The sequence below is a fragment of the Trichomycterus rosablanca genome, chromosome 9 (genome assembly GCF_030014385.1).
Source record: "Trichomycterus rosablanca isolate fTriRos1 chromosome 9, fTriRos1.hap1, whole genome shotgun sequence".
Lineage (NCBI taxonomy): Eukaryota > Metazoa > Chordata > Actinopteri > Siluriformes > Trichomycteridae > Trichomycterus > Trichomycterus rosablanca.
The window spans coordinates 17,975,286-17,993,181 of NC_085996.1; the positions used below are offsets into that span (position 1 = coordinate 17,975,286).

At 39.1% G+C, this 17,896-nt stretch overlaps 1 protein-coding gene across 4 annotated transcripts in view; it reads left to right on the top strand.

Moving 5' to 3' along the window:
• hivep2a (HIVEP zinc finger 2a) overlaps positions 1-17,896 on the top strand; it is a 105,229-nt gene that overhangs the window by 50,642 nt on the left and 36,691 nt on the right. The window contains exon 1 of one of the 4 annotated variants that reach the window (XM_063002004.1): positions 2,307-2,356. The exons of the other annotated variants lie outside the window; for them this stretch is intronic. The gene's annotated coding sequence lies outside the window, so the exon portion shown is untranslated. Of the gene's footprint in view, positions 1-2,306; positions 2,357-17,896 lie in introns of those variants that run through there. 4 annotated transcript variants of the gene reach the window in all.

The window sequence follows — 17,896 nt, forward strand, 5'->3', positions numbered from 1 at the left end:
TTGAAAGCATTTAAATGTAACATCTTCCAAAGGATAATTTTTGGAACATAATCCACTTTACGTATTAGTGGACTCTTAATTGGTGTCTTTTATTTCCAGAGAGACTGCATAGCCAATGACATCTCCCGGCCAAATCATAGAACATATTTTTGTAGGTATCATATGCTTCTTTGTGGTATTCTTGTTGTTGTTTGATAGAGCAAAACCCAGAAATTAAATAGGGTGTAGGAATGACTAATTAAACGATCAACCTGTCAGTTAAAGAAGTCATTTAAATTTATTTTTAACAGCTCATGCTTTATTTGAAGTGAGAGTGAAGATAATGATCTATACACACGAGAGTACAGACGTGAATTGAGTTCACCTCTTGAGTTCACCCCCTTTTTACAGCTGAATCATCACACTCCCTCTCCTACACATGTCCAAACTTTATCCACTTCTTATTACCTGCCAGTGTTGGGTTCCTACACAGAGCCATATCATGTATGGAGAGTCACTCTAGGCTCCATGTCATAAATGGTTCTGCTCATGGTTCTGAGTGTTTATCTTACTGTTCTACATCAATTCCAATGTTTTTAATTAAATAAAACATGTGTGACTCTAAATTTGCATTCCTAGGGTGATTAGATACTGTACACTACATAGACAATGTAGTGTAACTATAATTTTATGCTCTATACAATTATTTATTCTGGAGTTTTTGATGAATGGTAACAAAAAAAATGGCATAAACAGCTGCACTGTTGCTTATTTAATAAAGAAAAAAAGTATTTACATTTACCCGACTATATTTAAAGACATTTTATTTTGTAGCATATATCAAAATATTATTTTGAGTTTAGGCATTACAAGCTTCTACGTGGTACTCATCTTTCCTGAGAGTGTTGTTTGCTCCTAGGCTTGTTTAGACAGGGAACATTAGCCCTGGAGAATCAGACCCGCTGTTTTTTTTTCCTTTTCTCTAACAGTCTCTGGGTGAGAGGTCCACAGGGGATCACAGAATCCACGCTCTGGAAGTCAGGGGAGGTCAAGTATATTTAGCTGTGCAAATTGGGTTTTCTAATAAGGGCAGAATGCATTTGACAGTTCAGAGAAAAAAAACTTACAAATTATTTAGCAATTTGGTTTAATCTAGTAATACCCAATGATTTTATTTGCACTAGTTTCAGCAGGCTGACGTCTATATGGGGTTTTGAAGGACTGAAGTGTGTAGCACATGTTTAAAACTGGGATTGCCAAGATTCTGAACTCCTCGGTTCGAAACTCGCCGTTGCCACTGGTCGGCTGGGTGCCATCCGGCGGGCGCGATTAGCAGTGCCTGCAGCAGATACTAATTGGCCACCATATCTGTAGGGTGGGGGCCGGACTATGTGTGGGGTGGGATCTGGCTGTGTAAGGACCATGATAGGCGGAAGAGACGCCTGTGCAGAATGCAGGGGTGAGAAGAGGAGGGCTGTGCACTTGTCAGAAGTGGCGTGTACAGCAACGTGCTCTCCTCAGATGCAATCGGGTATCCCTCAGCAGATTTCACAAAACTTAGGGTCTAAACAGACTGAGGTCCAAACCACAAATGCAAGTGTGTAAACTCCAGAGTGCCATTGACTGTGTGTATTTTTTTGGAAATAATATGCTTTCCCTCCTACCCAAACTCCTACCCAAACTGCACACACCTGCGCCAACACAGACTGATCCTATCACTAAGTCATCATATCACTGTCCAGCCAGCCAGGAATAGAAAGGAGAACGCATAACTCCGGAGGGATTCTGCAAGCATTAGCCTGCTGAACTATTTATAACACTAGAAGGGGGGTGCAGGAAGAGGAAGTGTTACCTTGTCTGCATGCCCTGCTTGGCATACTCATGGACAATCCCTAGGTCAAACGCACAAAGGCCAGACAGTTAAAGTATGGTGTGATAAAACACTGTCTTATGCAAGCATATATACCAGTAGGGCACTTTCAGTCTGTGTCTCCTGCTAGCTGCTGTCTGTCTTTCGACCCATCTTTTTGTGGTCATTTCTCGCTTCAAAGAAATGTAAACTTCATAATTGACGGAGCATGAGAGGCACAGCCTGGGCTGCTGAAAGTGCCTCTGAACGTAGTCTGTAGTGTAATCCCTCTGTGGGCCCTAGTGCTATTTTTGTTCCTGGATATGCGTCACTAGACTGGGTATTTTCTCTGGTGACTAGCTTACATCAGTAGGTCTCCTAGCATACGCTCTATCAGCAACTGTCTTCTGATTGATGGGAGTTTCACTTGGCCGTTTTGCTGCTCATATTCTTGACTTCCTAGGAATGGACAGGGGTAGTTTCAGGCCAGAGGAATGCAGCAGATGACTGAGGAGCCAGTGAAGCCAGGTTGGTATGGAAGTCCTTTTTTTTTTTTTTTTCAGCCTCTTTTTCTTTAAATGGCTGTGGTGTTTGTCTCAGTTCTTTGCGGTCAAAAGCTGACAGGCTAGCAGAACCAGAAAAGAGAAGCAAGGAAGCAGTGGCAGAGAAAGACAGCTTGTGTCAGAGTGGGTTTGTGTATTGTGTGCTTTAAAGAGACACTGGCTGGAAGTTTGTGGTTGATTGCTGACTATAAACTAATCTTACTTGTGTTATCAGATAAAAACAGCTCTTTCTTCCTTTGTTTACTGCACTGCTTACTCTGCCTCAATGGAAAGCTACCACTTTTATGATAATGTAGTTTTGAAAATCTTGTTCGGTTCTTGGCTCCACCGCTTTTTGTACCAGGCAATGCCAGTTTCCTTGGACAGTCTATGAAATTAGCAAGTTATGCTACTTTACTAGATGTGTTTCCTTTTGCTTAATCATTATCTGTAAATACCAGTTGTGTTGCTACCAATCAGGAATAACTTGCTACATGATTATATGATTATGATGGGCAGTTTAAAGACCAGGTACACCATAGGTGTGGGACTCCACCTTTTGGACAATGTTATGGCTGACAGATATCTGTGTAAAGGTTAAAATACCGTCTTACAGTGTTTTACTGACACTACAAATCTTGCTTATCAAGATTTCATGAGCATGGGGTAACCCCGGCATTGAGATTACACTGACCTTGAGACATTGCCTGTGGTGCGGATTAGGACTGAATTGTTTTCTCATTCTCTTCCTCTTTTCCTTCCTTCTTCTGTGAAGAGTTAGAGTCGGCCCTTCTATCTGTTAGCTTTGGAATAATAATGTAACTTGTGTTCTAAGTGTGCTAAAGCCTTTTCCATTAACTAATTTTTAGACGCTTCGATGCAACAGTGGCTCCCCCGAATCGCTTTAAGATTAAATGAAAGTGAAGCCTTTGTTAGGAAGTTAGATCAAACTGACACAAATGTAGGAATCTGTGTTAAACTGTCCAATGAGAAGTTGGCAGCAGGGCGGCACGGTGGCAAAGTGGGTAGCACTGTCAACTCACAGCAAAAAGGTCCTGGGTTTGATCCCCAGGTGGGATGGTCTGTGTCCTTTCTGTGTGGAGTTTGTTCTCCCCATGTCTGCATCCAAAGACATTCAAGTGAGGTAAATTGGAGATACTAAAATTGTCCGTGACTGTGTTTAATATAACCTCATGTGAACTGATGAACCTTGTGTAATGAGTAACTACCGTTCCTGTCATGAATGTAACCAAAGTGTAAAACATGACGTTAAAATCCTACAACAAACAAACAAACAAGTTGGCAGCATAGTGATGTAGAAGTAATGTTTACAGTTTGTTTTGCCCAGTTGCCGTTTCTTCTAGATTAGGGATCACTTTATACTTTATAATGTGTCCTTTTATTTTGTGTAATAATAAAAAAATGTGTATCATCTTATTGCTATTTATTATTACACTTTTTTTCAGAAGTTCATTAATTAATACTGTGACCCTAAGCTTAAGCTAAAAGTGACGTCATTCAAAATCGCAATATTAAACAGCACAATCACAATTAGACATTTTTTAACAGAAGTTTTGGGTGACTTTAAACAAACAAAAAATTGGACCACTTATTTTGTGTTTAATAGATTCATGAGTCATGTGACTCAGAGTTTTGTTTCTTCATAGTTATTTTAAATACATATATAAAAAATATAGTTACTGTGTCAGGGACCTTTGGCCCAAATATTCCAATTTTTGCTGTTGATTTTTGACTTGAGCTGCTCAACAGTCCATGGAGGCCGTTGTCTAATTCTCCTCTTCATGATGACATTTTCAATAGGAGAAAGATCTGGACTGCAGGCAGGCCAGTCAAGTACATGTATTCTATGTCTGTATATGCAGATCACTTATGCCTTGGTGCATATGCATCCTCATGCCATCACAGATGCTGGTTTATGTGCTTTTTGATGGTAACAGTCTAAATGGTCTTTGCCATGTAGAATCTATTGTCTGTTTGTCCCAGAAACAAGCTAAAATGTGGACTTGTCTGACCATAGAACTTGTTTCCACAGTCTTTCGGTGCATCTTAAATGACTTCTGGTCCAGAGAACTCACCTGCATTTCTGTGCAAAATATATATCTGGGCTTTAGTTGAAAATGTTAGTTGAAAATGATTTTCCAGAGCACCCCCAAGCCCACTAGGCTATGTCCATCACAGTAGAATGACAGTTTCTCGGACAATACTACCTTGGCTTGATGGCCATGCACATGGTGGTTTCTACCCTTAATCTTTTACGCATCGAGATTTTCTTTGAATCTTTTTTTTATATTATGCACTGTATGTGGTGAAAGACCTAAATTCTTTGCAGTCTTGCACTGAGAAACTTAGTCTTTAAACTGACTGACAAGTCAAGTAAGTAAAGTTTGGCACTGAGTGGTGAATCATGACCCACTTGCAAAGGCTAAGCCTTCAGTGGTTGCTCAGTCTTGAGGACCTCAACTGTTACTGGTTAAACTGATAATTGTGGAACCTTCCAGAACAGTTTTACTTGTATAACCATAGTTTTGTTTTGCCTCTGTTTTCATATTTACAAAATACAGTTAGGTTTTCAGGGAAAACACTAAAATGTTTTCTTTGTACTTTTCAGTTTTATATTATATTTCTAAATAGTGTCCTCTTTTCTGGAAATAAAGCTTGTATGAATCTCCTGCATGTTGTTGACATTCATTAATAGAGGCAGACATAACAAACATAATGATTCACATTTTAGTTTCAGAATAAGATAAATAATTGAGAATTATAGTTGCTGGGTTCTGTGACGCAAACGCTAACAAATTTTGTGCCAGAGCACTGTGGAGGTGTATATCTGCTGGTACTGATCCTGATCAACCCCCTCCCCTCTCTCCCTGTCAGTAAGAGTGTCCATGGTCCATGCTCTTGCTGTGATAAGCCCTCAGTACCTTCTGTCACACCCAGGCACCTGCCAGCCCCTTAGCAGGAAATTGGGTTGAAAAGCCTGGCTGCTGTACAAAGGGCAAAAACTTGTGGTCTTGTCCTCTTTTCAAACAAGGATCAGAGCCTGGTAGAAAAAAAAATGAAATATCCATGTGAATGCGATTTCTATTGCTGTGAATGATGTACATTAAATCATTCTTTTGAATCAAGGATGTGTGTTGATCTTGTTGGAATGTAGTACACTTTTGGAAGGTTAAAGAAAGTATAAAGAATAATTAGATAGTTTTTTTAATATTAAAATTTTAACCTAATATTGTGATAATCTATATAACATAATTCAGTAAATACACAGTTGTTGGTATAAGAACATTGTAAATCAGTACCGACTGTACAGCATGTGCTAAATCTTGTATGCCAGCAGTGTGTGATTTTGGAGCAAGTAGCTAGGTGTAGTGAGTGGGATGAGTTCAGGAAGTGGGCTGATAGGCATGTGGCCCTTTGCCACTGAGGCCCAGGGCTCCTTTCACAGATGGCTCACTGACACTAGCCCAGGTTTGAGACACGAGAGACAGTCTGTCAACTTTTTTAGTAGAAAAAAATTTAGAGGATAGGACAAAGGCATGGGGAAAGGCATCTGGCATCTTTCCCTAATGTAAAAAGGGCACAAGGTTTTGGCAAGCTACCAGAGGTTTCTGAGACAAAGATAAGTTGGATTTAGCATAAATGGCAAGAGATGGAAATACCACAGACTCCACGCAGAGGTGTGACAGAACCTCCAAGAGCAGCCAGGAAAACTGCAGGTTTGGTTCCACAGTGTTAACTCTCGATCTGCAGGTGTGTCCAACTGTCATTACTTGCCCAGCATATGCCTGTCCTAGTCACACTCCAGGTAAAAAAAAGCTGGTGGATGTGGTGGAGATTCACATTAAAACTACAGAAGGCACATTTTATGCACAAAGCTCTAGAATTCCATCCAGTTGATTCATCTTTATGATCTATGCATTCTTACCAGTCAATCAAATCAATATCTTGCATTTTGATTAAATGTACCTAAGTGTAGCTTACACTAAGCAATAATCAACATTTTGCAACAGAGAATGATCGGTTAACTAGGATGTAGAGATCTTAAATAGGCTGTAAAAATGGAATAGGTTGTAAAAAGGTTATAAATGGATAAATAATATAAACATAAAAATAATAAATGAAATATTTCCCCAAACTGAACCAGAGGAGATAGAGTGATGTGAGCTGAATGGCTGTCTCTTAAACCACACACAGTTAGTACTGTGATATTTGGGACACAGCAGCTCATATGGACCAGTAGCATATTATTTAACATGATTCAGTTTGGAATATTGTAATAAAATGTTTAAAGAATTTTCTCTTTTGATCATGCAAAGACACCTTCTCAAAATTAGCTGGAGGTCAAATTTAAGTTAAATTTAGAAACGTCCAAATCTGACAACAGCTCTATCGTTTGGTTCATCATTGCATGCTAAACTTGTTGATTTTTGTTTTGGTTGAAAATCAAGGTCAGTTTTACCTCACTATCTTTTAGCACTCTGGCCTGCAGCTCTTTGGCATTATTTGCTTTTCATCTGCTTCTCACCCATCTTGCTTTTAGTTCCAGGAAAGTCTGCTGCCCCAAGGCTGGAAAAAATATGTGGGTTATCTTACCAGGCAAGGTGGCTTTTGCCATTCAATTAATGTTTGTCTTCTGGCTTATTTTTCTTTTTTTCTTTTGTGAGCACAGGTTTGATTTTATGATTTGTATCCAGAAGAAAGCAGGAAAAAGGTGCCAGCAATGCAACATGCAATAAAAAGACAACTGAATCAGAGAAAACAGCTTAATCTACTTTTGACTGAAATGCTCTGGCAGTATCTGTATCACTGAGTGAAAGAAGATTTGAGGAAGGGAAATAAAAAAGTTGCAGGGCAGAATTGAGAGCAGTGGGCTGCCAAGGACAAGGCTATGCTGCTCTATTTAAAAACCACAGGAGTCTGAATTCTGCTGTGGGGTATATGTGTGTGTGTGTGTGTGTGTGTTTTGTTGTGTGTGTGTGTTTGTGTATGTTGAGAGAAGGTGTAAGTAAGTAGGAGAATAGAGTGAAGGAAATAGAAAACCGCCGCTAGTATCATACTTCTCATTACAGTGCCATCCGGTCCGACCACATACTTAAGCATCAAGCATGACAGCAAGAACTGCCATTCATTGTGACACTTCACGCCAAAGCTTACTGCTAAGATACTTAGCATATGTCTTATGAATGATCTTGGTTTTTATATGAATTATATACTTATAAACTTATTCCTATTGTTTTTTTTTTTGCTGGAATGAGAAAGAAAATTTGAACATAACAGAAGAAAGTTATTATGATGTTACTGCATGTTTTTAAATGACATGACCTGCCAGTGAATTACATTATTTAGAGCAATGATCCTTCTTGAAATTCCAGTTTGGCCTACCTATTAGTAACAGTCACCCAGGTGAGAATGTACAACAGCTTTTAAACTCATTTTAATGTACTAACTGTTCTAGCTTATTAATCACTTTATTAATTTTTCTTTAGTAACCTTTTCCCTCTGGGATAAATTAATGGGGCCTAAACTGATTCGGAGAAATTGGCAAGTAAGCCAGCAAAAGTTGTGTTTACTATATACAGTACTGCGCAAAGGTATTAGGCTACCCTTAGATTTGTTGTTTTAGCAATGGTATAATGACCATGTATAATTATTACTCAGTTTCTTTATTAGAATGCAGCCAGACAATACAGATAATTTGTATGCAGTATAAAAAAAACAGAGAAAAAAACTAAACCTAAATGGAATGGAATCTTAATTTCTGTCATTGCTAACACCTGCATTTGTCCTACTATTTTATGTCAAAATGACTGCTGTAACAAAAAGGTTTATTACACCAGGTGTGCATGACATGCTTGAGCATTACTGTACATACACATGTTGTATTAGTTTCATTCATTGAAAACTCACAAATATGAGTGAGACCAACTTTCAGTCACATTATTTCATTAAAAATGCCAAAGATCACAGATTTTGACAGACATAAAATCCTATCCTATCAGTAAGGCAACTCTTAAAGGAAAATCATCAAACAACTGGATACTCAAGATGTGATATTTAGCTGTTATAACGAAATGTAAAGAATCAGGAGAGGTCAGTGAAAAAAAAGTAATGGAAGGCCAAAAGAAAAATCAAAATATGATGAGTTTACTAGAGTTTTGATTAGGAATGGTCTTAGCCAACAGACCCCTTTTACAGAAGGGAGACAGGGTGAAAGGCTAAAACAAAAAAAGAAAGCTGAAAACTGAAGTGCTGAAAGAAGATTGGTATAATATACCAGAATATTACTTCAAAACAATCTCCACCAAAAGAGCTCAAGATGTTCTTAGTGCCAAGGGAGGTCACACTAAATAATGACTTTTGCCTGCAGAAGCCATTTTGTTTTGTACACATTTCATGTGTTTTCTGTTTGTATCCTAATAAAAAGACTGAAAAATAAATATAGATTGTCATTAAAACTTTGCTAAAACAACAAAGCTAGTAGTGACCTAAGATTTTTGCACAGTACTGTAGCTCCTATAATAAGCTCTTGTTATTATGTTACCAAAGTGCTCATTTGTAGTTTATAGCGAGCCAGCTGGGACATGGCCTGTGTTTACATCATGGCGTTATGTCATGCAAGGCATGACCAGTGAATAATACTTGAATAACACAGAAGTGATTATCACCACATGCTTTTACATTACATTGATCAGTGGCATTATGTATTGTAACTTTAATGCTAATGCCGATAGTTTAGCACAGTGCTAATCAGTCATTATTTAGAAGGAATGTCCTAATTCCAATACTGACAATACCAATACCAACATTATACCGACACTCTAAATCACTGTAGATGTGAAAGTTATGAGGAGACAATGCGGTAATACTGGTAAATTTTAAAATTAGTCTTTGTTTATGTAAATAATCTGTGTTGTGTTAGCCAGCATCTCTTATATTCACAGCCTACAAAATGCCAGTGTAGTGGTTTAGAAGATGTGACAAGTGCATTCTAAAATCTAACTTTTTAAACCCCACATGGACATGTGTTTTCCGCAGCTGATGCGAATGGCAAGTTTCTAGAGTGACCATGCAGTGCACAGTCAGCCTTTTAAAAAAAAATAGATAAAGATAAAAAGAAAGTGAAGTAAAAGAGAGAAGAGCTGGTCACTTTTATGTCTGCAATCACCCGAACAGGCGAACCAAAGAAAGTAATTTGGGCTTTATTTGGTTTCTGTCTACATTTATCACCTGAGGAAATGGCCAAGGTCAGCCAGGACATAATGAGAAGAAAAACCACAGTAAGAGCGGACAGTGTAGTCAGAGGTTTTTTTTTTTTGCATTACAGGTGGTAATAAATAAATAACAAGCAGAGCTAATTCATTCACTAAATTAATAAAAGGTCATTGAAATGTTTAAACATGTTTGTCATTGTCACAGTAGCTAGTGTTGTTGCTGCACAGCTCCAGAGATTTGTTTCTACTCAGTCTGTCATGTCCTTCCAATTTTCCTATTGGTTTGCACTGAGTGCTCTAGTTGCTTCAATATTCTAAAACAATTGATGAATTGACTATTCTAAGTTAAACATAGGTGTTACTGAGTAAATAATGCCCTAAAATACATTAAAACACCTTGTCCCCCTTGCACCCAGCCCTGTGTTTCTTGGTAGGCTCCAGCCCCACCTTGACCCTGATCAAGATAAAGAGATTACTAAAATGATTCTTTAAAACATTAGATTTGTCTAAATAAAGCTTATTCATTCTTTAAATTTATTTTATAAAATATTAACCCATTTTAATTAATACATAGACCTACTTGTCACATGGTGCATGCATGTTTTGCGCTCTGAAACAGACTGTTGCCCTGTCCAGGATCTATTTCTGTCTTGTTTCTGGTGTTTCTGGGATAGGTTTGGACCTAGACAGAATAATGCGGTTACTGAAGATGAATAAATGAATTATGCTGAGGCATTTTTATGTACCTGTTAGGCAACACAGACATGAATACATGAACATAGTCAAAATTCCTTGTGCTCACATACTCAGGAGAACACAAACAACTGTTGTGAGCTGTAGCAGATGGAGTGCATGCATGTCTGGCCTGCAGGCAGAAAGGAATGTGGAAACCTTGTAAGGCACCTCAGAATTTTCCATTCCCGCTGCGTACACATCCCATTATCAATTTTATATGGATGCTGGAAACTCCTCCAGCTGGGTAGCTCTCATGCCTGGCTGGGGGAGCCTTATGCTTAATCTGCGTGGTGTGCCTTTGTGGCCATATAGTTGTACCAATTGTCCACCCATGCGGCCCTGAAAAATGCAGCTTTAGTGATTTTCAGATGCCCATAGAACACTACATAATGAAGGTGTTATTTTTAGGGTTAGAGGGTACAGGTGAATGTGAGTGTGTATGTGGTGGTTCTGACAAATGCAGTGTAATTTAGTAAGCTTTCAATTGATTAAGTTTCCGTCACTGCTTATTTGTTGACTCAAATTTGTTTAAAAATGATTTTGGTCAGCTGTTTTTGTCCAGTGGCAAAATGTTAAAGGAATGGTTGATAGAATTCAGGTGTGTTATCAAAGAAAGTGTCTCATCCAGTTTTGCATTGCAAGTACAAAACCTCACAGTGCACTGATCAAGGTGCAAACAGAGTATTTGTGCCCATCACATTGTATTAGTGTGCACTGCTTAGCTAGCTGATTTCTCCAGTCATTCAGTCACTAATTGATTTCTTACAGTGGCTCTCTAGGCCATGACTTACATCCTACAAGTGTGATGGGCTAAAAAAGAAACTGTAATCAGTCAGAGTTAAGTCTTTTCAGTTTGCCACTTTTTCATCATCCTGCACATTTATCCATTAATAAAACACAGACTTCAGCAGCCAGATGGTGGGCAGAGCTTATGGAAAAATTCTGCTTTCACCTTCTTAAAAAGGCCAACTGGGAGATTTGATTGTGTTTTCTTTTTATTTATTTGACTGAGACTGATCTAATCTTTGATGGCACTCCAGGGAGATGCACTTACACACAGACAAATGTGTGTTTATATACCACAGCCACTCACACATAGAGTTACATGGGCAGAACAAGTACAGTTGTCTCACACATGAACTGGCCAATCATGTTTGTATGTGTGCTTTAGGCAAGATGATGATGGTTTGATTGCAAATTAGTCTGAGCCTCACAGAGAACCCAGTGTATTTCTACACATGCATACACAAGTTCCCAGCTATGTGTGGAAACCCCTCCACCCCGGCAAGAGTGCCGCTGCTGCTGCTGTAACAGCTGTCAGAATGGGTACACACACTTCTGTGGACACACACACATACACATCATCAACATTAAAAAGTACAGCCCAGTAATAGCTAGCCACTTTCTCCAAAAGAAGTGTATGGTATACACTACATAGCCAAAAGTATTTGAACACCTGACCATGAGCTTGTTGGACATTTTATTTTAAAAACAAATGCTATAAAAATAGATGTTTGTCAAACAGATACTATATGATGTTTTAGCTATAACAACAGCCACTCTTCTAAGAAGGCTTCTCATAAGACTTTGAAGTATTTCTGAGAATGTCAAGAAAGCACTTGTATGGCTGGGCAATGTTGGTCAAGAAAGCCTCAATTAATGTTTGAGTTCATTCCAAAGTTGTATAGTGGGGCTGAGGTCGGAGCTCTGTGCAGGCCTTTGGAGTTTCTTTAAACCAAGCTTTTCTTCATGTTTTTATAGACATTGTTTTGTGCACAGATGCACATGCTTAGAGAAGGAAACAGTCTTCCCTAAACTTGCTGCAAAGTTGGAAGGATATAATTTCCTTTTACATAATTGATTTATTACACCTGTTAGCAAGTGTTGTGGCTTAAACACATTAATTAAATTTAGAAGGGGTGTCCCAATACTTTTGTCCATATAGTGTATTTACATAGGGCTCCTTTTCATTCACGGATTTTTCACTGTGTGATGTTCACTTTATTTTCAAAAATGAGCCCACCGGTGCTGAGATCTTAAGTTTGTGAGTTAAAATCTCAGGTCTACTACTGACAGACTAGATTGGCTAATGTTATAGACACCACTGGATAACGTCTGCCGGGTGGGAGGGCTCCGGCAATTGCTGCTGCAATTGTGGCATCTGCTGGTCGATGGTGCCTGCATAGAGACGAGGGATAATGGAGATCAGTGTGCGACTCTTCGTATGCAATACTGATCCCTGTGTGAACCTGGCTTTTGCAGGTGAAAAGAAGAGGTTGGCATCTGCTTGTGTCAGAGAGGGTGTGTGTTAGGAACAGCCCTTCTTGGCCTGCAGCAGTGGAGGGAGGTACAACCAGGTTAATTGGAAATGACTAGATTGTGAGAAGAAGATAAAAAAATGCACACATACAATATTAAGTTACAAATGTTTATGGTTAAAACACAACACCTCCATGATCAATCTGAATTTGTTATCACATTTTGTCTAATTAATCTGGATGGTATAGACTATTCTGGTACAGGGCTGCAGCAGGTAGTGTTGACTCACTTCTCCAGGGTTCTGGCTTCTATCCAGAATTCTGCTTTCTTATGTACTATTTTCTTGTTGGTTGGGAAGGTTTGTCATGTTACTCTTGTCCCCTGTGAGTGTGTGTGTGTGTGTATGTGTGTTCTGCTTTGCCCTGCCCTGTTCTGCGGTGGACTGATGAGCTGTCCAGGGTTTATTCTTGCCTTTTGCTCAGTGTTCCTGGCATAACCTTTGGTGATGCAATGTGAGCTCCCCAAGGACTAGTTGCAAGCCCAACAATTACAAACAATAAGAGCATGAGAGGATTTCCTTTCTTTGGGAAGGAAACAGAATAAAGATGATTTAAACTAGAGAAGATATAATGTATTTATTTTTTATATATACATGTGTTCATGTACAGTACAATGAAATTCTTCATCACATATTCTTTGGAAGAAGCTGAATGTATGCAGGGCCATATCCTGGAGCCGAGAAGGTTAAGGGCTTTGCTTAAGGACCCAAGAGTGGCTGCATGGCAGAGCTGGAATTCAAACCCACAACCTTCAGTTAGTAACCCACTAGAATACATTTACATTTACATTTTCAGCATTTAGCAGACGCTTTTATCCAAAGCGACTTACACAATGAGCGGAACACGATGAGCAATTGAGGGTTAAGGGCCTTGCTCAGGGACCCAACAGTGGCAACTTGGTGGTGGCGGGGCTTGAACCGGCAACCTTCTGCTTACTAGTCCAGTACCTTAACCACCAAGCTATCACTGGAATACCACAGTTTCAGTAGAAGAAACTAAATTAGTCAAACACAGAATACTTGCATGGGTCCTAAACTACATGCAATATTTACACTATATTATTATACGCTTGTGCCCTTTTGAGGGTTTTATTTGGTCCTATGTTTAGTGATTCTGGGATGGGTCCTGGACCCATCATAACCCTGATCAGGACAACACAGTAACTAACGGAGGATAAGGGACCATCAAATTTGCCAACAGAGGAGCTGGCAAACACTGATAAAAAACAAGACTTAATAGGAAACCTTCCACATGGAGCAAAAGAGAGGGTGTGTTCGAAAACCTAGGGAGCTGCCTTGCTGTCTTACTGTCTTCATAGGCAGCTGACTTAGTAGAGAGGATTCTAATAATCAGTGACTTATAAGTCAGGTTATTCGAACGCACTACTTAGACAGCGATTCCATCGGGTTTAGCATTTCGCGTTTAGCATTTAGCATCTCGCCATTAAATTCATTAAACTGAGGTAGCACAGCACGCTAACGTCAATATAACATCTCCCTTCATGTACCGATAATGGTTAAATTTCCTGACAAGCCCGAACTTGCAAATAAAAACACTCGGTACAAGTTTATACAAGTTAAAAATCAGTAATATTTTATTTACGTTTGAAAATAACTCCATTCGTTTCTCCGCCCCGTCAGCCATTAATGCTGGGATTGTCTTGATCACTAAGGCAGCGTTCGATGCTCACTCGTTCTTGAGCCAAAATAACATTGAAATAATAAGATGCCTCAGAAGTGTGGATTTTAAGGCATCTAGGATTTCGAACAGCCTCCTTCTCGGGAGCGCGCACAGGATGACGTAAAGTGCTGCCTATGTAGACAGCACACTAGCTTTTCGAACACACCCTAAGTCTGAAAGAAACTGACAGATTTGCATTTTATTTTGCAGTCCTAACCGGCATGGCAGATGAAGTAAAATTCTGCAGCTGGGCCCAGTTGGTCCAGTTACACTATTTAGTAAGTAACAGTTTGCAGCCATAGATAACTTGTATGCAGCAGTTGACTCTCTGCTCCTTTAAAATTTTAAATCCGCTCCTTTGCAAAAGCATACTAGAAAGTAACTTAAATAAAATTTAACATATGAAGACCATTTTTGGCTCTAGGACCGTTGTAAGGCATTCCATAATGCAAGTGGCTGAAGAATGTTTTTGAGTCCTGTTAATTTTACACTTTACTAAATCCCAACCGGGTTTAGTCTCAGTGGACCTCATTACCACAAGTTACCAGACAGGGCAAAAACAGAGGGTGGAGGGCAGAAGTGACTGTGGTGGGAAACACAATACACAAACAAACACATCAGAAAGCACCGGGAGGCTGCGGTGCATCTCAGTGGAGCTGGAAAAACACTTACCATTGATGTTCTAATTAAGAAGTACTATGAGGTTTGTAGAAGTCCTCCTTAAAAGCAGGGTACATTCTGAATGAACTTACCCACCTTTCTGAGTTGTCGCTATGATGCAGCAGCTTCCCTAATTGATGGAAATTCATTTTCTGAAAATTAACTGATCTTGTACAGCGGATTCATGTTATGACAGGCATGGAAAATAGGCAAGAGTGCTGCACCATTTTCTTTCCCTTTCCCTTTGGCAGTGGCTAGCAAGCAATAGAAAAAAATCAGTCAGAACCAGCATGGGAAAAAGAGTGTTTGTGTAGAAGAGAGAAGGTAAGTAAGAGTGAGCAGTCATGTGTGAATTTTTCCATGGGTAATACTTAGCTGTGGGGAAATATTGGCTGTGTTCCACTTGCTCCACTGGGGAGCTTGTTGTTGTGAGAGAGAACAGGAGGGAAATCTGAGTAGCTTTTCTCCAGTGGAACCCACTTTCCAGGCCTGGAGGTGCCACCTTCTGTTTGTACAGAACTTGAGTAAGAAATGTTTTCTGAATAAAGGTTCTTTGTGACAGGTCTCCTTTAAGCTAGGATCTCTAAGGCTGTTCCAAGGTATTTGAACCCTGACTTTGGAGTAAATATTTTCCTTTTTGACAAGTAGAAAGTCAGACTATAGAGCAATGTGTAGGCGTGAGCATGTGTGGAGAGTTAGTCAACGTCATCTGCACAGTTGTGGGGTTGTTGCTCAAGTCTCTGGGGAGTCAAGTTAACACCTCTTTGTGACCACTTCCCCCAGCATCACTGACACGTTCCGACCTCACTAACTGCTTGTTAAATATAAGATGCTGCCAATCTGTAAACCTTGCTCTGGAATGGCTCTTTCTGTAGACCTTTTCCACTGCACAAAATATTGAAACTTTTGGATCGAAGAAATGGTTTTTTAACTAGTAACTGGAGTAGTACCAGAAGTTTCAGTTCCAGTACCAAATGCATCTGCTTGGTTCAAGCAGCAGCATGACCCAGTGGGACTCGTGGGTGAGGTTTTGGCAAATGTATTTTGCTAAGTGATTAGCCACACATTGTGCAAGACTTATTAACCAATAACTAATTGGTGCTGTGTATCTGCTATAAAAAGCAAGGTTTATAGTGCATACACGTTGTGGGCTGTGGATGTTTTTTTGTTGCTTTGTTTCTGTTATTTAGGCCACTGCATGGCTTTGCATTTTTCCCCTTTTGTTAGTGCATTTTTTAGCTACAGTATTGCTCTTCCCTGGTCAAGCATCCTACACTTGGGTTCATTTTTAATTATTGAAGGTGCAAAAACTTCACCTCGTCCCTCAGTAGCAGGATGCCACTTGTCCTGTTACAAAAAAAATTTACATTATACATCAGCCGCCCATGTAAAAGCAGATTTAATGCTAGAGGTAGACATCACCTCACATGTTGGCAGGCCTACAACTACAAGATACCTATACACTCACAAAGCCCCTTTTCAGGTACATTTATTCATTTCCCAATAAAAAAAAAAAGACACCCAGTAACCAGATGTTTCGGTGGTGGACCATTTCACACTGCATTAACACTAAAATGGTAATGACAATGTAGTGTTGTTCTGTTATGAGTACATCAGGTGCAGCATTGTCCTTAGGACTTTTAAACACTGTTTAAACTTATTGTTCAATTTATTAGGAACACATACCCTGTTAGCACGTGTGGATGTACAGTTAAGAGACTAGAGTTTTCTCTTTTTTCATTTGCATGATCAAAGGATGCTGTAGGCATGATTAGGAAGGTGGAAGATCATATGTGTGCCATCTTTATAAGTTTTTAACATCCTTACCTTGCCCATTTTATTTTATTTAATACACTTGCCATTGTGCAGGTTTCTAATCCTGTTATAAGGAGGTAGCCTTTTCGTCACTTTGGCTAAGGGCTCAAATTTTTTGGAAAAAAGGCTAAAACAAGAACATGGCCTTTGGTCCTGTTTGGACTGGTTCTGTTTTTAAGTGTACAGTGGAAAATGCCCTTAGTTAGATAAGAAGACCACATTATTGTGTTGTTGCCTGCTGTTTCCACTCCCCAGCCCTTTACTGCTAAACATAAGATCCTCATAAGGAAAGGATGTCAAGTATTTTTGCAGCTGCCTGGTTGTTAGAATGATTTTAATGAACTAATTAACTGATTGAAGACACACCTAATATCTCCTAACATGTGTGAGATTACAAAAGTAAAGACAGAAACTGCTTGTATTGCTAAAAGAATCCTGGAGGTAATGCTTTTATTTACGCTAATTTCACACTTTTGTCAGGGGATGTTTGTTGCTGTAGTGGCTTCCTCATTCTGCTATTCATGCAGTAAACCCAGGCTGTGATGGGTGATCTCTGAGAAAGTTGGCATGCTGAGGTGTGGTTGTGAATAGATAATGTGCTTTTGAGGACAGAGACAGCTTCCCACATGCTTCTTTCACATACTTTCCTTAAAGAGAGATCTTTATCATCTGTTCACATCAGTGTTCAAATGATATCATAGTGCTTTTGTAAAATTGTATACATACTTTCCATTCCTCTTTTGTTAAGTGTTTTGTTCTTCTCTTTACTTGTTACTTGTTGCATTGTATTGGTCAAAAAATAAAAAGGCCTATAACATCTGAGACCAAAACTTTTAATTTAGTAGTCAATATTAAAATCACTCACAGTCCAGAACTGTTTTGGTGGAGTGCATCTGTATTGTCATTCACTGCTCACTTTAAAAAAAATCTTTTGTCTAATATCTCTTTCTCTAAAATGCTTTAACATCTCAAAACTGTGTAAATATTAAAGTTTAAGGTAAAAATGACAGTACATAAAGCAGCCTTTTGCTGGCTTGCTTGCTAACATTCTTTTTTCAGATTTTTAGGAACTAGTCAGTGAACAAT